The sequence below is a fragment of the Esox lucius genome, chromosome 9, assembly GCF_011004845.1.
Source record: "Esox lucius isolate fEsoLuc1 chromosome 9, fEsoLuc1.pri, whole genome shotgun sequence".
Lineage (NCBI taxonomy): Eukaryota > Metazoa > Chordata > Actinopteri > Esociformes > Esocidae > Esox > Esox lucius.
The window spans coordinates 3,707,468-3,731,915 of NC_047577.1; the positions used below are offsets into that span (position 1 = coordinate 3,707,468).

A 24,448-nucleotide genomic window follows, 5' to 3' on the forward strand; every position below is an offset into this window, starting at 1 on the left:
TGCGCTGTTCAGCTGCTTTCAGTACAAGCTGTTAACAGTGCAAATCTGACACCAAGTGGTTATGTTTGGCATTGCACAATGCGGCAACAATATGAAAACAATTGACTTCCACACGTCTTTATTTTATTAATGAACCTTTATCACATGAAGTTTCCCCAACAGAAAGAGACAGAGATCTAAGATCTAGAATGACTACACATTCTCCACCACACATATCAGTGTTCCAGTATTCCCGTTGATGGTGTTGAGGGATTGATGTTCAGGGTTTAAATGTTGGTCTGACGGAGAGACAGCCCGGTCGCTACTCATGTTCTTAAATACGGCCCGGACCTTAAAGGAAAGGCTTTTCAGACAGTGTGAGCCTTTCCAGTCAATCCAGACAACACACTCATCTGGGAAAGGCATTGCTTGCTGTGTGAAATACAGACCATTAGGATTTGTCTTATAACAGCTTGCATACCAGAATCCACCCAGTTTGGTCGGAGCACAGTTACTGGCGGCGGTGTCCTGAACTTTGTCGTACGTGGTGAACTTCATACTGCTGTGAAAACTCAAAGAGTCCCCTAAAAATCAAAGGATAAAACGAAACATCCCATTGCTAATTGCCCCTTCAGTGGGTTCATAGCAAATACAGAACCTCATTATTCAATCACAGAACCACATTCTTCAATCACAAAACCCCATTCTTCATTTACATTGCTGGTTCGAAACACTCAATTGTAATGATGATGAGGATCTCAACTGTCTTTCTACATATGATGATGAAGACCTCACCTGCCCCTTCGTATACATAGGTGCCCAGTCTCAGTGTGTATCCATAGTTCTCAGGGTCTATGGAGAAGGAGGTGTAGTTAGCATTAACCTTCCCCCCGCAGATTCCTCCATGTCCACTCTCAGCTCACTCTTCTTCCTCATTGTCAGGAGGAAGATGTTGTCCAGACCTGACAGGAAAAAGAAAACATAAATCTCTGGTTACATTTCATTCCCAGTTCCTTTTCTAGCTTCTATCTCTTTCTCTTTGCTCCTAGGTTCACACAGAAACACACATTGTCACTCATAACACACTGACCTAAAAAAACCTACGATGATTTTTCACATAAATTAGTAATTCATTATAGAATAATTTTTTTTAAAACTCACTTTATTCACTGTAATAATTTATACAGAACAAGAATGAATCAGAAATTTGGAAATTTGAAGGAATGTCCTTTCTTTTTTTCAACATCTTTGTATATAGTAAATTATACTTTTGAAAAAACAAAAAACAAATGTCTCAAAATTCCAGGGCTGCAATAATAACAAACAAACATCAACAAGTATAGTATAATCACTAGTCTCTGTGTATTGTAGGGGCCAATGAGTGGTTTATGTAACAGCAAATCATCATTGGAGACTGCTGCACACATTGTGATGTTATCTCCTCTCTGGCCTGGGACATCCATGGTGGCTCTCTATCCAATCACATTTGCCAGGTTGAATCCAGCTTCATCCACAAAGATGATTTTATGTGCAGTTTGACTGGCTTCCATCTCCATTACACTCTAAAAAAAACAGTAAAACCATAGTTTTACAGTACTTTACATTATGTGTAAATGTGTAAATACCCTGTTTGGTTATTGAACAGACATCTTACCTGGATATATTGACACCGGAGTTCTTTCACACGTTCACCGTTTCTCTCCAAGGGCACAGTGTACAACACTTGGGTCGGTTTTCAGTTGAAACTGCAATCAACTGTTTGGATTTATTAAATATTCTGCTAACATTTCAACCATTTTGGGAACACTGTGTAAGCATTTGAGAAAACATGTGCTGGGAATATATTGTTTTGCAGGTGGTGGAGTATGAATGAGAAAAGAGTTCATGGATTTTGGAGAATGTGTTCACTGGATGCATTTTGCATGAAGTCAATGAAAAATGAATCACAGTTTGGTCCACATACTCTGTTTCACTGAATATGTGAAGAGTTTTGACAACGTGACTTCAGGATTGCTTGTTAGCAATCGGGGAAAAACTGTAAGTGGCCATTTAAGATTTTCACTGTACTATTAGCATAAATACAAGCAAAAATAACCAGTAGACATCCGCAGTTAATGTTTTAAGTTCTAATTTTTTTTTGTAGTGCCTGAGATATCCCCCATTTAAACTCTCTTGCTGTCCCTATGCGTTGACTTGTAATCCCCTCATATTTGTTTCAGACACAGTGCTCTCCTTCTCTCCTTCTCTCCCTCAACCTCCCTGGACTAGCTAATACTACTCCGCTCTGGTTCAACAAGGGAAGGCAAGGAGGAGACAAGCCGTGTTTAAATTCAGTCCTGTAAACGTTATAGGGTCTCAGTCTCCATGAACTGTATTGATGTCTTTCACCTGTTCCTGTGGAACTACTGTAGAAATGTATTGAATGTCTGCATTACAGGTTGGTGATCACAGGTTATTGATCACAGGTTATTGATCACAGGTTTGTGGAAGTAATGTTGGTAAAAACATATCTTCATTCTATTGAGTTCAAAGGTGTTTCTGGTTGTGTTGTCTGGTTACCTGTCAGACTGAGATTTTATGCCTAAGAAAGAGGCCACAGGAGACGTGCGCATGCGTGTGTGTGTGTTTGTGTTTGTGTTTGAGGGTGGTGTGTTCTCTGGAAGGCATGTGACTGTTGGATTATTGATAATCAGGAGCCCCAAATGACAAGGTTCAAATAGTGTTTTGAAATAGTTTTAAACACTTGAGCTGAGGCCTAGTTGAGCCTGTTGCAATGGGGCCTGTAGAACATTCTGCAGACCCCATCCTGCAGTAAAGAAAGGCTGAGGAAACAGAGGTGTTTTCTGCATTTGGAAAGTATTTCCTGAATTTTCCCACATTTGTTATGTTAATGAATAATTCTAAAATAAATCTGAGGGGTGGAGAGGTGTTCTGGGCTCCCCAGATCCTTTACATCCCCAGAGCCTCCGCGCTGGGCCAGACAAGAGGAAGGTCTGGTGGTCAGTGGAAGTGGGAAGAGAGCCAGTGACAGGATTTTAGCTTTTGGACCTTAACAAGGCAACACCCATAACCCCAAATCTACCTAAGAAGACCTGCACCCTAATGAAAAAAATAAATATAGAATTACTCTCAAGACCACAGTTTGTGAGATGGAGTGTCAGGCATTGAGAACATTTGGGTGTACTCACCTTAATCACACATACTACCTGGTCTTAACTGGACACAGTGGGAAAATGCACACCTGTTGGCTTCTAGGGTGAGTGTGTGTCTGTGTGTGTCTGTGTGTGTGAGTGTGTGTGTGTGTGTGTGTGTGCGAGACCAGACAACTAAGGGTCAGAATGTACATGTAACAAACAGAGGGGAGTATGTGTGCGTGTGCTTGTATGTTTTGTATATACAGCTCTGGAAAGAATTAAGAGACCACTGCAACTTTTTCTTTCTTTTCTAAGAAAGTTTGAGTGAGGAACAGAAGTGTTCAGTTTGCAGGGGTCTCTTACTTTCAACCCTTCTGTGTGTGTGTTTGCATTTGTGCGTGCGCCTACCTGTTTGCTGTATGTGGGTGTACATCATTTTTGTGTGTCTGTGTATCTGACAATGTTTGTCTACTGTCTAGACACAGAGGGAGATACACCAGACTCTTTTATGATGCGTGAATGTGTATCTGTTTGTTTAAAGCTTTGTGTTTATGCAGGTGTGCGCTTGTGTGTGTTTAGCTGTGCACACTTGCAGTTTGTTATTAATCAAAGCTGGTTTATAATGTTGGTTTATACATCTATCAACGTGTCAGAACGTTGGGATTAAATCAGTTTTATACTTCTATCTACATGTCTGAATGTTTGTATTAAAGCTGGTTTGTACTTCTATCTACATGTCTGAATGTTAGTATTAAAGCTGGTTTATACTTCTACCAGCAAGTCTGAATGTTAGTTTTAAAGCTGGTTTATACTTCTACCAGCAAGTCTGAATGTTAGTTTTAAAGCTGGTTTATACTTCTATAAAATATGTCTGAATGTTAGCATTAAAGCAGCTTCAAACTTCTACCAACAAGTCTGAATGTTAGTTTAAAAGCTGGTTTATACTTCTACCAACAAGTCTGAATGTTAGTTTTAAAGCTGGTTTATACTTCTACCAACAAGTCTGAATGTTAGTTTTAAAGCTTGTTTATACTTCTATCAACAAGTCTGTATTTTAGTTTTAAAGCTGGTTTATAGCTCTACCAACAAGTCTGAATGTTAGTTTTAAAGCTTGTTTATACTTCCATCAACACGTCTGTATTTTAGTTTTAAAGCTGGTTTATAGTTCTACCAACAAGTCTGAATGTTAGTTTTAAAGCTTGTTTATACTTCTACCAACAAGTCTGAATGTTAGTTTTAAAGCTTATTTATACTTCTACCAACAAGTCTGAATGTTAGTTTTAAGGCTGGTTTATACTTCTATCAACATGTCTGAATGTTAGTTTTAAAGATGGTTTATAGTTCTATCAACACATTTGAATGTTAGTATTAAAGCTGGTATCCATTTGTCTCTCAACAATTACAGTTTGTCAAGTGATGCTGATCAACAGCAAAGTGTGTCTGTAGTCTGACAGGATGTCTGTTGAGCATTTTTGCGGCTGTTGTTGGAACTCTGTAACTGCGGCAACATCAGTTGTCATGGTTACTTGAGACTAGACAGTGCAATCCAACTTCTTTGGGTTGAATGACCTACATTTATTTTCAGCTTGCCATTACCTTGTAAATAATAATTTTGTACAATAATCAAACACATTTTGAAAAATATATTCTTGTGGGGGTTCGTCTCACAAACAAACAAACACACAGGCTAACCCTAAACATAACTCTACAATCCTAAACCTAAACATAACTCCTATCTCCTAGACCTTTGTCCAATTTAACAAGAATTCTTAACCAGAAGTCTTAGTCACCGTTTATAATGAACAACCGGTTCACATGCGTGTGCTCGCACGCACGCTCGCACGCACGCACACACACACACACACACACACACACACACACACACACACACACAATATGGTTTTGTTTAAATGTAGTTTTGTTATAACATGTTTCAGTTTGTAGAAACTACTCCCTTGAATGTGAACCTGATCTGCACTGGTACAAAACTTTGCACAATTGTTCAACCAGCCGTATTCATTATCTACATTAGACACAGCTGTAGATAATGTGGTAGGAGAAACAGCTGTAGATAATGTGGTAGGAGAAACAGCTGTAGATAATGTGGTAGGAGAAACAGCTGTAGATAATGTGGTAGGAGAAACAGCTGTAGATAATGTGGTAGGAGAAACAGCTGTAGATAATGTGTGGTAAGAGACACATCTGTAGATAATGTGGTAGGAGAAACAGCTGTAGATAATGTGGTAGGAGAAACAGCTGTAGATAATGTGGTAGGAGAAACAGCTGTAGATAATGTGTGGTAAGAGACACAGCTGTAGATAATGTGTGGTAAGAGACACAGCTGTAGATAATGTGTGGTAAGAGACACAGCTGTAGATAATGTGTAGCTTAAATCAGGTGCAATAGATGGTTGCCGTATAAAAAAGCACAACTGCAAAATGAGTGAACATGCAATACCACAAAAGGTATCAAAAAAAATTCTACATAAAATAAAACGTGTATTAATGGGACTGATTATCTCATTAATAAACTGTCATTAAGGTCATTTGGGAGTTGTTATAAATTATATAGCTAATACCTCATCTAGCTGACGTGACATAAAATTGAATGTTTATTAAAGGGATTTATCAGAGGCTTTTTTCACCCCTGCGCTCAAAGACCCTTTAAGAGTCCCCCTACACATGCTGGTAGTAGTTCCCCTCCGCTCGTACAACAGGTACGCATGCTGTGATGCAGGGGAGCCAACACCGCCATAGCAACCAACTGCCATTCAATGCAGCTTGGCAGGCTGCCCCTTCTCTCAGTCAGGTCTCGTTTAAGGGGAAAGAAGAGGAGCCCAGGGCTGAGAGGCAAGGAGCTGTATGTGCCGAGGAAGAGGAAGAGTGCTGTGGTCACTGTCGGGCAATGTTGTCTGGGTGGCCTCACTTTCTCCCCGGCCTACTTTACAGGGGTCACTCTATACATCCCTACAGGGGCCACTCTATACCTCCCTGCAGGGGCCCCTCTATACCTCCCTACAAGGGCCCCTCTATACCTCCCTGCAGGGGCTGAGATGGGAGGCAGATGTGGAGGGGCCCCTCTATACCTCCCTTCAGGGCCAAGATGGGAGGCAGATGTGCAGGGGCCCCTCTATACCTCCGGTAGATTTGCAGGGGCCCCTCTATTCCTCCGGTAGATGTGCAGTGGCCCCTCTATTCCTCCGGTAGATGTGCAGGGGCCCAGATGGAAAAGGACATTTTTCCCAAGCCCTAATTAATTCTGAATGTAACCGGTAGATCCTAACCTTAGTTCTCAAATTCTAACCACAATTGTAGCTTTTGCCCTAAACCAAACACGTAACCAAATTAACCAAATTTCTAAATATAACTGACAAGACATATGTCCCTATTTTTAAAATGTTTCTGATTTAACCAGAATTTGGGGACCTGTTTTTCGTCTTCATATATTTAAGTCTGACCACACACAAACAAATAAACTCACATCCTTTACCGTGCAATGCTGGCATGCCCCACTTGATGGCACTATTCTCCCTATCTGTCTAAACTGTCTGTCTGTCTGCCTGTCTGTCTGTTCAGCGCAATTTCTGTCTGAAGTTTTATTTCCCTCTCTCACCTCCCCCGACCTCCCCATCTTCCCCCATCTCAGAGAGAGATTAAAATTGCCAGAAAGCAGAAATGAGTATTTCCAGATCAATATCACAGACAATATCGTTCTTTCCCATCTCTGTCACACCCCGCCCCTCCACCCCTCCCGTCCACCCCCTCACTCCTTCCCTTGACTTCACCCACCCTCCCCTCCCAGCGCCTCCTTCCCCTCCCCTACAGTTATGCTGAGTGTTTCTGCCAGCCACTCTGTCACATGGTGGTCCGTGTGTGTGACAACACCTGTTCACACAGGTAGTTTCTCAGTGCTGAACTCTGGGAAATATATGTTCCTTCAGGGCTCAAATGGCTGCAACTTTGAATGTGAAGCAGGTGTGTGTCTGTGTGTTGGCAGGACAACCTGCTATAGAAGCATCTGTTCCTTCTCCTGTTTCCTACTGAGCAACAAGCTGGTGACACACTCAAACTCACACAGACACACATTCAGACACACACACACACACACACACACGCACACATTTATTGATTCCTAACACGGTTGTTTTGTGGGTTATTAAAATGCGTGAGTTGAGGTGTGTGATTGGTTAACCTGCACGTTTGGGAGTAATTAATTAGTGTAATGAGATAGGAGGAGTGAGAAGAAGCTGATTAAGAGAGGGAAGCGAAAGAGAGAGGAGAGAGAGAGAGGAGAGGGAGAGGGAGAGAGGAGAGAGAGGAGAGGGAGAGAGAGGAGAGAGAGAGAGAGGAGAGAGAGGAGAGGGAGAGAGGAGAGAGAGAGGAGAGTGAGAGAGGAGAGAGAGAGTGAGAGACAGAGAGAGAGAGGAGAGAGGGAGAGAGGAGAGGGAGAGGGGAGAGGAGAGAGAGGAGAGAGAGAGAGAGGAGAGGGAGAGAGGAGAGGGAGAGAGGAGAGGGAGAGAGGATAGAATAGGGATTAATAGAAAAGGGAGGGAGGGAGAATGAGAGAGAGAAAATAGTGAGAGGAGAGGGGGTGAAAGGTAAGAGAGATTCAAGTACTCTAAACAATAAATAATGTATTTATTTGAAACAAGGCCCTCCCATGACAACCCCCCTCCCCTGACAACTCCCGTCCCCTGACAACCCCCTCCCTTGACAACCCCCTCCCCTGACAACCCCCCTCCCCTGACAACTCCCATCCTCTGACAACCCCCTCCCCTGACAACCCCCTCCCTTGACAAACCCCCCTCCCTTCAGCCGGGGGAGAGAAAAAATCAGTGAGGAGAGAGAAGGAGGTTAAGAGAGAGAGGAGAGAGAGTGAGAGATAGAAGGGAGAAGGGAGGAGAGAGGGAGAGGTTGAGAAAGAGGAGGGAGGAGAGAGGGAGAGGTTTCGAGACAGAGAGAAAGGAGGAGAGAGGGAGAGGTTCAGAGACAGAGAGAAAGGAGGAGAAGGCCTTCCAACAAATATCCTATCCATGTACACAGCCCAAACAGGACAGAAGACTGAAAGATGGAGAGAGAGAGACAGGAGGGGGTAGAGGAGAGAGGGAGAGGTTGATAGTGTGAGAGAGGGGGAGACAGAGAGGGAGAGAGAGACAGAGAGAGGTTAAGAGAGGGAGAGGGGTAGAGGGAACGCTTCTGGAGGAAGAACTGTGAGATGCATCCCAATGAATAGGAGAGAGGAGCAGTGGGAGTGGTGGATCGAGGGACTCCACAAACACAGTTTAATGAATTAAGATTATTCTGGTAGCAGGACTTTGGTTTAATAAATGAACACTATTCAGGTAGCAAATCATCATTTCAATGAAGTAAGATTGTTTAGTTAGCAAGACATCAGTTCGATTGCAGTTTTTCTCAAGGGCTGGAGCACATTTGTGCAAGACGAATGATCAAATTCACCGAAACACTGCTTATGTACTATCAATAAACCCTTGCATGGTTCACCCTCTTTAAAATGTCTGTGATTCTATATTTCCAGAAAGTATCATAAACAGTTTGTAAATATGTTTTCATGTTATGGACTTCCTGTAATTATATTAACAACAATGACTAATTCAAGAATGTCAAAGAATGTGACTCAACATCCTGAATACCCAGAAAAAAAAGGGATATATTTTATGTTTTTCCAAATTAGAAATTCCACGATGGTGTTATACAGAGAATATCGCTGTAAAAACTAAGCAATGGCAAACAATTATTTTACACAAATACTGCAACACAACACTAATCTGTGGTACTCTGTGGCAGCGTACCACAAAGTGCCTGGCTTCTTGCAAATTTCAATTCAAAGGTGACCTCTTTTATGTACGAATACAGCTGATTGAACAATTGTGCAAAGTTTTGTACCAGTGCAGATCAGGTTCACATTCAAGGGAGTAGTTTCTACAAGTTGAAAGATGTTCTAATTTTGTTGGAGAAGATTTACTAACTGACTTTTTGCAGAGAGCAGTGTTGACGATTTTGCTAAAATATTCATAGCATTTCTATGGTGTTAAAGAAATTCGGAATGACTCATTGGGATATAATGGAGATCAACTGGACCCCAGTTTCACTGAAAACATCTTAGCAATCAGGAAAAACTGTAATTAAGATCATACATTTTTCAAGATGTCACTTTAATTGCTTAAAAATATTCCGATCGCACAACATTCACTACGATTATTCAGGTAGCTACTCTGGAGGAACTTTGCCTTTAGAACGGCTGAGGTTTAGTAAGCTCAGATTTAATCAGCCTAGACTCAGTTAGCCTAGAGTTAGTTTGATCAGAATAAGTTAGCTGGGTGTTGGAGGGTTCATGGGAGTTTGCCCAACCAATCCACATGTGTTTTGTGGATTTGGAGAAGGCATTCGACTGTGTCCCTCGCGGCATCTTGTGGAGGGTGCTTCGGGAATATGGGGTCCTGGGTCCTTTGCTAAGGGCTGTCAGGTCCCTGTACAACCGAAGCAGGAGCTTGGTCCGCATTGCCGGCAGTAAGTCAAACTTGTTCCCAGTGCATGTTGGACTCCGGCAGGGCTGCCCTTTGTCACCGGTTCTGTTCGTAATTTTTATGGACAGAATTTCTAGGCGCAGCCAGGGGCCGGACGGTGTCAGGTTTGGGGACCACACAATTTCGTCTCTGCTCTTTGCAGATTATGTTGTCGTGTTGGCCCCTTCTAACCAGGACCTTCAGCATGCACTGGGACGGTTTGCAGCCGAGTGTGAAGCGGTGGGGATGAAAATCAGTACCTCCAAATCCGAGGCCATGGTCCTCAGTCGGAAAAAGGGTGGCTTGCCCACTTCAGGTTGGTGGAGAGTGCCTGCCTCAAGTGGAGGAGTTTAAGTATAATGGGGTCTTGTTCACGAGTGAGGGAAGGATGGAACAGGAGATTGACAGACGGATCGGTGCAGCTTCTGCAGTAACGCAGTCGATGTATCGGTCTGTCGTGGTGAAGAAAGAGCTGAGCCGCAAGGCGAAGCTCTCAATTTACCAGTCAATCTACGTTCCTACTCTCACCTATGGTCATGAGCTTTGGGTCATGACCGAAAGGACAAGATCCCGGATACAGGCGGCCGAAATGAGCTTCCTCCGCAGGGTGGCTGGGCGATCCCTTAGAGATAGGGTGAGAAGCTCGGTCACCCGGGAGGAGCTCAGAGTAGAGCCGCTGCTCCTCCACATCGAGAGGGGTCAGCTGAGGTGGCTTGGGCATCTGTTTCGGATGCCTCCGGAACGCCTTCCTGGGAAGGTGTTCCGGTCCCGTCCCACCGGGAGGAGACCCCGGGGAAGACCTAGGACACGCTGGAGGGACTATGTCTCCCGGCTGGCCTGGGAACGCCTCGGTGTCCCCCCGGAAGAGCTAGAGGAAGTGTCTGGGGAGAGGGAAGTCTGGGCATCCCTGCTTAGACTGCTGCCCCCGCGACCCGGCCCCGGATAAGCGGAAGAAGATGGAACGGAATGGAAAGTTAGCTGACAGTGAGTTAGTACAGAGTTAATTAGCCTAGAAAGTTAGCTCAGAGTTAGTTAGCTTAGTCAATTAGCTTAGTGTTAGTTTGCACCAAGTTATTTAGCCTGGAGTTAGTTAGCACAGAGTTTCCAGAGAAATTATGATCAGAGTTAACATTGGAGAGTTACAAGCAATTGTAGGCAGAGCAACATCAGAATTAAGAAAATTAAGAAAATGTCTTCAGCTAAGAAATTATTTGTAAAAACTGACATGAAAGAAACTTTAAAACAAAGCTATGTCATCAGAATCTTGTACATTTACACACATCCACCAATGTGTTGCCCGACAATGTGACCGGCACTTTATTTTTGCCGGCATTTCAGAATTCTACCGGAGCTTCAGATCTAACTAAGATCCTATTTCAGTAGAGAAATACACCCAGCCTTTACGGTAATAAAAACAGGTTGTGTTTTTTTTAAATCTAAAAATAACAAAACACAGCAGTTTGCAGAGGCAGTCATCTTGCCAAGTTTAAAATCGACCCAACATGCCTGTAGATTAGACGAGGCACCGCTCGTGGCTTTTGGTTTTGGTTAGCCGAGCTGCACATTAGCGACGCTGGTGTTACATAACGTTTGAGACCATGAGTGGCTTTTGGTTTTGGTTAGCCGAGCTGCACATTAGCGATGCTAGTGTTACGTAACGTATGAAACCACTTGTTGCTTTTGGTTTTGGTTAGCCAAGCTGCACATAAGTGACGCTGGTGTTACGTAACGTATGAGATCATGAGTGCACTGTTTTCACGGTGTGCTCTTGTTTGGCTCATCAGCGAATCATGTCCGCATCTGCAGAGGATCTTGGCAGTTAGCGACGTGCATTAACCTGCGTACGACAGGATACTGAGGCCAATTTTGTCATGGAGAGAACCCCCCCCCCCTCCTCTCTGACAGCACACTGTGAATTGGTATAATTAAGGCAATCGTTGACAGTTTTGCCTAGTTTGGGTACACTTCACTGAACTCCCAAATTAGGACTTTGCGAGCAGTTAGGATTTCTGGGAACTTCACAACCCTTCATTGTTTTATCATCCAAATGCTGGCTATAGTTGCCTAATGGAAGCCCTGCCGTAGTTCTACCTGGTGTTGTGGTGCTGGTTGCGATGGACAACCTATGGACGCTGTTAGATGTTTTTTAGCAGGGAACTTGCACACAAATCCGACCCAGAAATCCAAGTTCCATATTCCCTAACCCTAAACCTAACCCTTAATATAAACCTAACCCTAATCTTATTTACCTAACTTTTATGCCTAAACACTGTCACACACACACACAGGCAATGATTTTCCGCTAATATTCCTGACCCCAGGTGAATTTTGTGAGTGACAGAAGATGCTTTTTTGTGTTTTCTTTTGCCATCTATTGCTGAGTGAATAAAAAAAGTACATTCATGTATTATTATTGTTTTTTTTAAGTTCTCATGCTTCTGAAATAATGTTTACCGCAACAGATCCGGTTCACACCTGGTTCTTTTTCGGTTCCGTGAGACAGGTAGTTATTTCCAGTTGTGTTCCCTGGACTGGAACCAACATGTGAACGAAAACAACAGCAGGACAACACTGGTGGGTTCAGTTTCACGGCGTGAACTCACTAACCGATTATGGAAGGCTCATATGACCTCCACTCTAACAGCAATGTGTGTGTGTGTGCGCGCGTGCGCAAGAGGGTATTTGAATGTGTGTGTGTGTGTGTTTGCACATGTCCGTGTGTGTATCTTCATGTAATCCTTCTATTTACCAGCATAACTGCAGTGTTCCCATCGTATTGCAGCTTGATTCTAATTGGCTGGTTCCTGCTCTCTGATCTGGCTACCGTGTTCTGTGTTCTAATTATAGACTAGCTGCAGCTAGGTCTCTGTGTCTCCCTCTCTCCCCCATCTTCCTCCCCTCTCCATCTCTCCCTCCTCCTCCCCTCTATCGCTCCCCCTCTCTCCCCTCTCCATATCTTCCTCTTCTTCTTTTCTATCTCCCTCTCTATCTCTCTCTACATTTCTCTCCCTCCATCTCTCCCTGCCCTTATCTCTCACTCCCTCTCCCCTCGCCCTCTTCTACCCCTCTCTCTCTTTGCGGTCTCCCTCCCATTCTCTCCCCTCTCTATTACTCCATTTACTCTTCTCCATTTCCCTCCCACTCCTCTCTCCCTCTACCTCCTCTCATTCTTTCTCCCTCTCCTCTGTCTATCTGTCCCTCCTGCCTGTCTTTCAATCTCTCCCTCTCTCCCTTCCTGTCATTTTCTCTATCTATCCTCTCTCCCTCTCTTCTCAATCGCTCCCTCATCTCTTTATCTCCCTCTACCACTCATCTCTCCATCTCTCCCTCTCCCTCTCCCTCTCTCTCTCTCTCTCCTCTCTATCTCTCCCTCCATCACTTCCTCTTGTTCTCTATCTCTGACTCAATCCCTCACCTCCCCTCTATACCTCCTACCCTCCCTCCATTCTCTCCCCCGTTGCTCTCCCGTCTTTCCCTTTCTCCTTTTCTCTCTCTCTTCATCTGTCTCTCTCTCTTTCTCTCTCCCACTTTTTCTTTTTCTTCAGTCCTGTGTATTCCTCTCTTCATCCCCCGTTCTCACTGTCTCTCTGGATTTAAACACACCTAGGACGAAACCTATTATCCGTCTTAGATTTATGTATTTATAAAATAATAGCAACATTATTAAACCATCTGTAATATATTTACAAGTGCTAGTTATATAGAAAAAATATATTGTTAAAGATGTTTCTTTTATTTATGAATAGGCTAATATCATAATTAATTAACTATAATATCTGAAGTGTTCATTTATTAATAGTATAATGAATTAACTATATCCCCACAAGTATTAATTTATTATTAGTATAAAAAATGTACTATAATATCTCTACAAGTATACATTTATTAATAGAATCATTAATTAACTATAAAATCTGTACAAGTACTGATTTGTTAATAGTATTAAGGAATAAACCATAATGACTCTAAAAGGGTTAATTTAATAGTAGCACAATCAATGAACTGAGTGTCTCCAGGTATTCGTTTAGTTTCTTGATGGTGTTACAGCATCAATCAACTAGGCCATCTCTACAGATTAATATGACAGTAGTACACCGTTAGTACACCGTTAGTACACCGTTAATACACCGTTAGTACACCGTTAGTACACCGTTAGTACACCGTTAATACACCGTTAGTACACCGTTAGTACACCGTTAATACACCGTTAGTACACCGTTAGTACACCGTTAGTACACCGTTAATACACCGTTAGTACACCGTTAGTACACCGTTAGTACAATGTTAGTACAACGTTAGTACACTGTTAGTACAACTTTAGTACACCTTTAGTACACCGTTAGTACAATGTTAGTACACCTTTAGTACACCGTTAGTACAACGTTAGTACACCTATAGTACACCTTTAGTACACCGTTAGTACACCGTTAGTACACCAGTACAGGGTCCTCTTACAGAGATGAGATAGGATCCTCTCAATCGATTACCACTTCCTTCTCTCTCTCACTCACCCCTGCGTCTCTCCCCCTCTCTTCCACTCCCTCTGTCACACTTTCTCTCCCCCTCAGTTTTTTCTCACCCACTCCCACTCTCTATTTCCCCAACCTCTCCCTCTTACCCCCCCACCCCTCTCACCCACCCCACCCCTCCCTCCTTCTCAACCCCCATCCCTCCCTCTCACCTCCTCCCTCCCTCTCACACCCCCCTCCCCTGTCCTTGTGTAGCAGGCTGTTCTCCTGCATCAATAAAACATGATATTTATGACTGTATTTCTCCCCCCTCTCACCCCTCGCTGCCTCGACCTTCGCCTCACCCCTGTCCCTGTCACACTCCTCCCAACCCTGCCTCCCAGTCCCTCTCCTCCTCCCCCTCTCTAACTCCTGCCTCCAAATCTCTCCCCAAGTTGCATCTCTGCTTCCCTTGCCCTACTCCCTCCCCCCTGCTCTTTTTTCTTCCCTCCCTCTCTCTCCCTCTACCCCTCCCTCATCTCCCCCCTCCCATCCTTCCTTCTAGTCCATTCTTCCTCCCCCCCCCCGTTCCCTCCTCTTACCTCCCCCATCTCTGCAGTGATTGTGTCCTACCCAGTGGGTCCGTTTGACCACTCTAAAATATTGATGAGTTAAAGCTGCTATTTGTCCCTGGATTCTCTCTCCATCCTTTTCTCTCTCTATCTTTCTCCCTGTCTGTCTCTCTATTTTCTGTAACAGGTGAGATTGTTTAATGTCACTAAGCTGAATGCCCATATGTGTCTTACACCTGTGGACTCTCTGTCTCCCCTCTCTATGTTTTCTCCTTTCACTCCTTTCTTAGAATTTACTTTTTAGTGGAGTTCATTATTTTCCAGCTAGATGACAGGCTTCACCGTCACCATTTTCAGTTTTCAGGAACACCTTTCAGTTCTTAATAAGCTCATATTAAAGAACCACACAAGGCTCAATTGAAACCCGCATTTCAATTTTTTAGCAGTTGCTCTTTTTTCAGTGTTCAAATAAACTCAGCACCCCCCCACCCCCCCGCCCACACACACGCATGCTGTCACTTTTCAGAACTATTAGCCTGTGTGAACGTAATCAATATTGGAACTAAATATATTGCATCAACATTGCTTGGATTCAATTATTTAAACTTTCATTACAACCATATCTGCCATCTGTTTATTACGTTATGTAACTGACAAGAGATTATTCATGGAAGAAAAACAAATGCTCATTGCACTCTGGTTCTTTGTTTTCTTTACCGAAGAAGAGAACTTTCCCGAAGCGGTAACTCAAGAGCACTCAGTCATTTGGGAAAGGAGCGGTATGAAATGGATGTATGAAGGTATGCCCTCTGATGCTGATTGGACGTGACAAGGCCGAGGTCGCCCAGCGAAGTGAACCTAACAGATGAACTAAATGCCTTCCACGGTGGCTTCAAGGCGAAGAACACAGGACCGTTGAGGAGCGCCTGCTTTTCCTGGAAGACCTTCTGACCTCGCTCTCCGCAGTTCATTCCAACAGGTGAACATTCACGGGGCGGCAGAGCCGGACAAAATGCCGGGGCGCCTACTCAGCCCCACGTTAAACCCATCCCGCGGTGCTCTACCAAGCTGACCACCACCGACATGAGGAAAACCCTTGTCAGAATGCTTCCCGTCGGTGACAGGTCAGTGTTCAGCGTCCACCGGGGAAATGCTCACCGTCTGCCGGGGAGGCCAATGTTTTCCCCGACTCCACAGTCTGCCGGGTGTTACGTCATGAAATCCCATTTAACACATTCATACCGCAAAGGTTTGCCGCTCTGGCCATTGGGTCTGGTGCCCGGGCACTTTGAATGCACGGCAAATGCTCGATTTGGAATTTGGCGGTGCCGACAAGAAGGTGTCATCGCAACACGTTGGGATATTGAGCGATTGGGACCTCTGTCTGTGGTTGGACCCGGGTCTCTGTCAGTGGTTGGACCTGGGTCTCTGTCTGTGGTTGGACCCGGTCTCTGTCTGTGGTTGGACCCGGTCTCTGTCTGTGGTTGGACCTGGGTCTCTGTCAGTGGTTGGACCCGGGTCTCTGTCTGTGGTTGGACCTGGGTCTCTGTCTGTGGTTGGACCCGGTCTCTGTCTGTGGTTGGACCCGGGTCTCTGTCTGTGGTTGGACCCGGCTCTCTGTCTGTGGTTGGACCCAGTCTCTGTCTGTGGTTGGACCCGGTCTCTGTCTGTGGTTGGACCCGGTCTCTGTCTGTGGTTGGACCTGGGTCTCTGTCTGTGGTTGGACCTGGGTCTCTGTCCCCGATACAGCACCCACAGTTACCAAACACCAAACTGTTACTGAGGCATCACCGGTGGATTTGCCCGGACGGGGGTGAAATAATACAAAAATAATGCATAATACACATCCAGCTGAAGGGTCCGTCCCCATCTCCTCTGGGATAAACCGCGACATGATGGTTAATCCACAGAAAGGGTCATCTCCGCCACGCACTCTTTGTCAAGGTCGAACCACTGCAGGGTGAGGATGCGTGCTGGCAAGACCGCCCACTGTTTCCAAAATTATCCTGAGGCAGGCGGTCCGGTGACCTGTGCCGACCTGAAAAACCTGCAACCGGAACAGTGTTTCCCCACGCAAAGTCCCTTCTGGAACCATCTGCCATTAAGAGCGTTGTGATGACACGAACACCTCCAGTCATCTCCCTCTGTAAGCCACACTGATACTGACGGTTTGTATCAACTAAATACACACCGTTTACACAAGGTGTGTATTATATCCCGTCTACACAAGGTGTGTATTATATCCCGTTTACACAAGGTGTGTATTATATCCCGTCTACACAAGGTGTGTATTATATCCCGTCTACACAAGGTGTGTATTATATCCCGTTTACACAAGGTGTGTATTATATCCCGTTTACACAAGGTGTGTATTATATCCCGTTTACACAAGGTGTGTATTATATCCCGTTTACACAAGGTGTGTATTATATCCCGTCTACACAAGGTGTGTATTATATCCCGTCTACACAAGGTGTGTATTATATCCCGTTTACACAAGGTGTGTATTATATCCCGTCTACACAAGGTGTGTATTATATCCCGTCTACACAAGGTGTGTATTATATCCCGTTTACACAAGGTGTGTATTATATCCCGTTTACACAAGGTGTGTATTATATCCCATTTACACAAGGTGTGTATTATATCCCGTCTACACAAGGTGTGTATTATATCCCGTCTACACAAGGTGTGTATTATATCCCGTCTACACAAGGTGTGTATTATATCCCGTCTACACAAGGTGTGTATTATATCCCGTCTACACAAGGTGTGTATGATATCCCGTTTACACAAGGTGTGTATTATATCCCGTTTACACACGGTGTGTATTATGTCCCGTTTACACACGGTGTGTATTATATCCCGTTTACACACGGTGTGTATTATATCCCATTTACACAAGGTGTGTATTATATCCCGTTTACACAAGGTGTGTATTATATCCCGTTTACACAAGGTGTGTATTATATCCCGTTTACACAAGGTGTGTATTATATCCCGTTTACACAAGGTGTGTATTATATCCCGTTTACACAAGGTGTGTATTATATCCCGTCTACACAAGGTGTGTATTATATCCCGTCTACACAAGGTGTGTATTATATCCCATCTACACAAGGTGTGTATTATATCCCGTCTACACAAGGTGTGTATTATATCCCGTTTACACAAGGTGTGTATTATATCCAGTTTACACAAGGTGTGTATTATATCCCGTCTACACAAGGTGTGTATTATATCCCGTTTACACAAGGTGTGTATTATATCCCGTTTACACAAGGTGTGTATTATATCCCGTTTACACAAGGTGTGTATTATATCCAGTTTACACAAGGTGTGTATTATATCCCGTCTACACAAGGTGTGTATTATATCCCGTCAACACAAGGTGTGTATTATATCCCGTTTACACAAGGTGTGTATTATATCTTGTTTACACAAGGTGTGTATTATATCCCGTTTACACAAGGTGTGTATTATATCCCGTCTACACACGGTGTGTATTATATCCCGTTTACACAAGGTGTGTATTATATCCCGTTTACACAAGGTGTGTATTATATCTTGTTTACACAAGGTGTGTATTATATCCCGTTTACACAAGGTGTGTATTATATCTTGTTTACACAAGGTGTGTATTATATCCCGTTTACACACAGTGCGTAATTTCTGTTGTTTCTGTTGGTTCTGTTGGTTCTGTTGCTTCTGTCACCAGCAGCGTCATTACAAAAAGTATCATTTTGAGTTCAAGGACATTTTCTAAGCAGTTGAATGTGGTGCTGATTTTGACCCACAAACTCCTATCACGGTTATTGACTCTGGCCCTGGTTGATGGTTTTTAAGGTGATTTCTGATTATCTCTCATTTTACATTGGAGCAATGTGGTGGCTTCTCCTCTCTCCTCCTCCCTCTTTTCCTCCTCTCATCCCTCCCCCTTCCTCCCATTTATCTCCCTCACTCCCCTCCCTCCCCTCGCTCTTCCCCTCCTCTCTCTCTCCCTCAGTCTCCTCAGGAGGTGCCATTTAACCACTGTGAAATATTTATTAGTGATATCTGAGACAAAGAGAGAGAGAGAGGAGGAGAGAAAGAGAGAGACGGAAATGAGCGTGAGAGAGGATGGGTAGGAAGAAAGTGAGATGGAGAGATGGAGAGAGGGATGCAGAGGTAGGGATGGAGTGAGAGATGGAGAGAGGGATACAGAGGTAGGGATGGAGTGAGAGATGGAGAGAGGGATGCAGAGGTAGGGATGGAGTGAGAGATGGAGAGAGGGATGCAGAGGTAAGGATGGAGTGAGAGATGGAGAGAGGGATGCAGAGGGATAGAGGATAGACGAATGAATAAATAAATAAGGGAGTGAAAACGATGTGACCGGAATCTCCCTGGACTGAGCTCCTCTTTCAGTGTGTGTGTGTGTGTGTGTGTGTATGTGTGTGTCTGTGAGAGAGAAAGACTGTGTGTGTCTGTATTGGTGGGGGTGGTGGGGGGGGGGTATTCCGGAGTGCCGTCTGGAAAAGCACAGCATCTCTTCCGCTGCAGAGGAATCACCAAGCCAGGAGGCTGATAATATGAAACAAAGATGGAGAGGGACTGAGAGAACAAGATGGAGAGAACAGGACAGAGAGAACAAGATGTAGAGAACAATATTGAGAGAACAGGACAGAGAGAACAGGATGTAGAGAACAGGACAGAGAGAACAGGATAGAAAGAACAGGACAGAGAGAACAGGACAGAGAGAACAGAGAGAACAGGACAGAGAGAACAAGACAGAGAGAACAGGATAGAGAGAACAAGATGTAGAGAACAATATGGAGAGAACAAGATGTAGAGAACAGGATGTAGAGAACAGGACAGAGAGAACAGGATAGAAAGAACAGGACAGAGAGAACAGGACAGAGAGAACAGGACAGAGAGAACAGGATAGAAAGAACAGGACAGAGAGAACAGGACAGAGAGAACAAGACAGAGAGGAAAGAGAAGAGGAGAATGGATGAGGGGAATGGATGAGGGGAATGGCAGGACCAGGGATGAAGACTGTGCCAGACTGGGATGATGCCAGGACACAACACAATGGAAGAGGAAAGAAGAACAAATAAGGAGGATCAATGAAGGAGAACAGAGGAAGAGGAAAGAAGAACAAATGAGGAGGATCAATGAAGGAGAACAGAGGAAGAGGAAAGAAGAACAAATGAGGAGGATCAATGAAGGAGAACAGAGGAAGAGGAAAGGAGGATCAGTGGAGAAGAGAGGAACAAAGAGGAGTAAAGTTGGGTGGAGGGGTGAAAGGAAAAATAATGAGAATGAGGAGGAGGTAAGAGGACAAGAGAGGGCACCAGAGAAGGAGCAAGAAGAGGGGGTGAGAGGACAAAGGAGAGCAGTAGAAAAGGTGGAAGAGGAGGCGGTGAGAGGACAGGAGAGGGCAGCACTGAAGGAGGGAAAGTTGTAAAAGGAGGCGAGCAGGCGGAGTGCTCTGTATTGCAATTATACATATTTTTCTTCTGTCACTGTTGTTTAACCAAGTAAGAGATTTGAGAATACATTTTGATTATAAATGCTGACCAGGCTAAAGCCTGGGGACAGTGTTAGTCAGGTGATGAGCACCACCCTGTTTACACCCAGCATATCGCTTGGCATTCAGGCCTAGTAGGTGGACATTGGTCCCATCAGAACAGAGTCCTCTTCCCCATGCTCCCAGAGTCCTCTTCCTCATGCTCCCAGAGTCCTCTTCCCCATGCTCCCAGAGTCCTCTTCCTCATAATCCCAGAGTCCTCTTCCCCATGCTCCCAGAGTCCTCTTCCCCATGCTCCCAGAGTCCTCTTCCCCATGCTCCCAGAGTCCTCTTCCCCATGCTCCCAGAGTCCTCTTCCCTCATGCTCCCAGAGTCCTCTTCCTCAGAATCCCAGAGTTCTCTTCCTCATGCTCCCAGAGTCCTCTTCCCCATGCTCCCAGAGTCCTCTTCCCCATGCTCCCAGAGTCCTCTTCCCCATGCTCCCAGAGTCCTCTTCCCCATGCTCCCAGAGTCCTCTTCCCTCATGCTCCCAGAGTCCTCTTCCTCAGAATCCCAGAGTTCTCTTCCTCATGCTCCCAGAGTCCTCTTCCTCAGAATCCCAGAGTTCTCTTCCTCATGCTCCCAGAGTCCTCTTCCTCATAATCCCAGAGTCCTCTTCCTCATGCTCTCAGCGTCCTCTTCCTCATGCTCCCAGAGTCCGCTTCCTCATACTCCCAGAGTCCTCTTCCTCATGCTCTCAGCGTCCTCTTCCTCATGCTCCCAGAGTCCGCTTCCTCATACTCCCAGAGTCCTCTTCCTCATGCTCTCAGCGTCCTCTTCCTCATGCTCCCAGAGTCCGCTTCCTCATACTCTCAGAGTTCTCTTCCTCATGCTCTCAGGTCCTTCAGGCGGCGTGTCATGTGACTTTTACTCAAGGGTGGTTTCCGTCAAAGACACTCTATCATAAAGGCCTGGTTGACAGAGTGCTGCAGAGACGGTTGTCCTTCCGGCAGGTTCTCCCATCTCCACAAAGAAACTCTGAGGGTGTGTTATAGCGCACGTTGGGTTCTTGGTCACCTCTCTGACCAAGGCCCATCTTCCCTGGTCACTTTGTTTGACCGTGGCCTGGTTACGTTTTTTTTGGGGTGTTTTTATTTGGTTTTCTGGTGAGAATTCCCTTTCCACAGGCGCATTGTGATTCGGTTAGTTAATGCAATATTTCCCAGTTTTTCCAAGTTAGGGTTTACTACACTGTCCCTTTTGAGGACTTTGCAAGCAGTTTGGAAGTTTTGGAAACACATCTCTTCAGGATAATTTGGCCACCAACCAATCGTTTTATGGTGTTTTTTAGACAGGTGTGCTTCTAAACCGTTTCCAGTCCAGTGAATTTGTCGCAGGTGTTCTCCAGTTCAGGATCTCTCCAGGATGATCAATCCGCGCAGGATGCATCTGAGCTCAATTTGGAGTGCAGGAGATGTTCCAGTTTTTCATGGCAATAAATTGGCTACTTCTTCTGAAAGTGTGTTTTCGCCTTGCCGTTATGCGGTTTTGTGTGTAGATTGATGGGATAAAATATATTTAACCAATTATAAATTAAGTCTATCACACAACGCAATGTGAAGAAGGGGTCTGAGTACATTCTGAAGGGACTGTATTCATGTATATATATGTATGTATGTATATACTCTCTATATTCTCAGTCCATATCTCCCTCCCACTCAGTCCATTCCTTCTTTTTCCCCTTGTCTGGCTGTCAGCTCCCACTCTGTCATCCATCTCTCTCTTTCTTTGTGAATTCTTAGCTGTGTGTGTGCACATCATGGGGTTGCAACCAAGAAATAATAAGACCCAATTACTGTGAGTCATAATACACACACACACACACACACTCATTTTGTTTATTTTATTTATTTCCAACTCTGCTTCCCATCCACTTCTCCTCTCACTTCTCCTCTCTCTCTCCCCTCTCACTTCTCCTCTCTCCTCCCACTTCTCCTCTCACTTCTCCTCTCACTTCTCTCCTCCTCTCTCTCTTCTCTCACTTCTCCTCTCACTTCTCCTCCCACTTCTCCTCTCACTTCTCCTCTCACTTCTCTTCTCTCTCTCCTCTCACTTCTCCTCTCTCTCTCCTCTCACTTCTCCTCTCTCTCTCCTCCCACTTCTCCTCTCGCTCCCCTTGCGCTACTCTCTTTTCTTGCCAAAACACCAATTCAGTTGACAAATCAAAGTGCATAAAAAAAAAAGAATCCTTGGTCAGTGTTTTCACATTTTATATCTAAAAGCAATATAATCAATATGTTTAGCTGTGTGAGGAGTCAGGAAACGGGTCAATGTGATGTGACACAGGGACATTTATTTCATGTGAAACATAAAGAACCATGCTGTCTTTCTCATCACATCATCAATACAGAAAACTGGTCCCAAATGACACCCTCCTCCCTAGTGTCCCGCTGGTGTCCTGCCCCCTTCATTGGGCACTATTTTGGGCCCTCCTATGCAGCTGTGCACTACAGTAAGTGTGGTCATATCCCTCCGCTGTCTTGCTGCCAAATCCAAAATCTGTCTGTCTTTCATATCCCTCTACTGTCACACTGCCAAACCTCACATCTGTCTGTCTTTCATATCCCTCTACTGTCACACTGCCAAACCTCACATCTGTCTGTCTTTCATATCCCTCTACTGTCACACTGCCAAACCTCACATCTGTCTGTCTTTCATATCCCTCTACTGTCACACTGCCAAACCTCACATCTGTCTGTCTTTCATATCCCTCTACTGTCACACTGCCAAACCTCACATCTGTCTGTCTTTCATATCCCTCTACTGTCACACTGCCAAACCTCACATCTGTCTGTCTTTCATATCCCTCTACTGTCACACTGCCAAACCTCACATCTGTCTGTCTTTCATATCCCTCTACTGTCACACTGCCAAACCTCACATCTGTCTGTCTTTCATATCCCTCTACTGTCACACTGCCAAACCTCACATCTGTCTGTCTTTCATATCCCTCTACTGTCACACTGCCAAACCTCACATCTGTCTGTCTTTCATATCCCTCTACTGTCACACTGCCAAACCTCACATCTGTCTGTCTTTCATATCCCTCTACTGTCACACTGCCAAACCTCACATCTGTCTGTCTTTCATATCCCTCTACTGTCACACTGCCAAACCTCACATCTGTCTGTCTTTCATATCCCTCTACTGTCACACTGCCAAACCTCACATCTGTCTGTCTTTCATATCCCTCTACTGTCACACTGCCAAACCTCACATCTGTCTGTCTTTCATATCCCTCTACTGTCACACTGCCAAACCTCACATCTGTCTGTCTTTCATATCCCTCTACTGTCACACTGCCAAACCTCACATCTGTCTGTCTTTCATATCCCTCTACTGTCACACTGCCAAACCTCACATCTGTCTGTCTTTCATATCCCTCTACTGTCACACTGCCAAACCTCACATCTGTCTGTCTTTCATATCCCTCTACTGTCACACTGCCAAACCTCACATCTGTCTGTCTTTCATATCCCTCTACTGTCACACTGCCAAACCTCACATCTGTCTGTCTTTCATATCCCTCTACTGTCACACTGCCAAACCTCACATCTGTCTGTCTTTCATATCCCTCTACTGTCACACTGCCAAACCTCACATCTGTCTGTCTTTCATATCCCTCTACTGTCACACTGCCAAACCTCACATCTGTCTGTCTTTCATATCCCTCTACTGTCACACTGCCAAACCTCACATCTGTCTGTCTTTCATATCCCTCTACTGTCACACTGCCAAACCTCACATCTGTCTGTCTTTCATATCCCTCTACTGTCACACTGCCAAACCTCACATCTGTCTGTCTTTCATATCCCTCTACTGTCACACTGCCAAACCTCACATCTGTCTGTCTTTCATATCCCTCTACTGTCACACTGCCAAACCTCACATCTGTCTGTCTTTCATATCCCTCTACTGTCACACTGCCAAACCTCACATCTGTCTGTCTTTCATATCCCTCTACTGTCACACTGCCAAACCTCACATCTGTCTGTCAGGATGATTCTTTTCTCCACATCATCTAGATTGTGACAGAAGAGGCCCCCATCTCTTTACACATCATCTGTCAGTCTCATGCTGCCTGTCATCGTCTCTCCTCCACCCCCCACATCCACCTCCTTCTTCTCTCCTCCACCTCTTTATTTATCCTCCTTCACGGCCACATTCTCTTTCTTCCCCTCCTGTCATCTTCCTTCCTCTCCTAGCCCCCCCCACCCCCCCCCCCCCACCCCCCCCCCCCCCCC

General features: G+C 44.8%; 1 pseudogene; it reads right to left on the reverse strand.

The window, feature by feature from the left end:
- Positions 1 to 192: 192 nt before the first annotated feature.
- On the reverse strand, positions 193 to 6,753 carry LOC117594907 (annotated as a pseudogene).
- Positions 6,754 to 24,448: the final 17,695 nt, after the last annotated feature.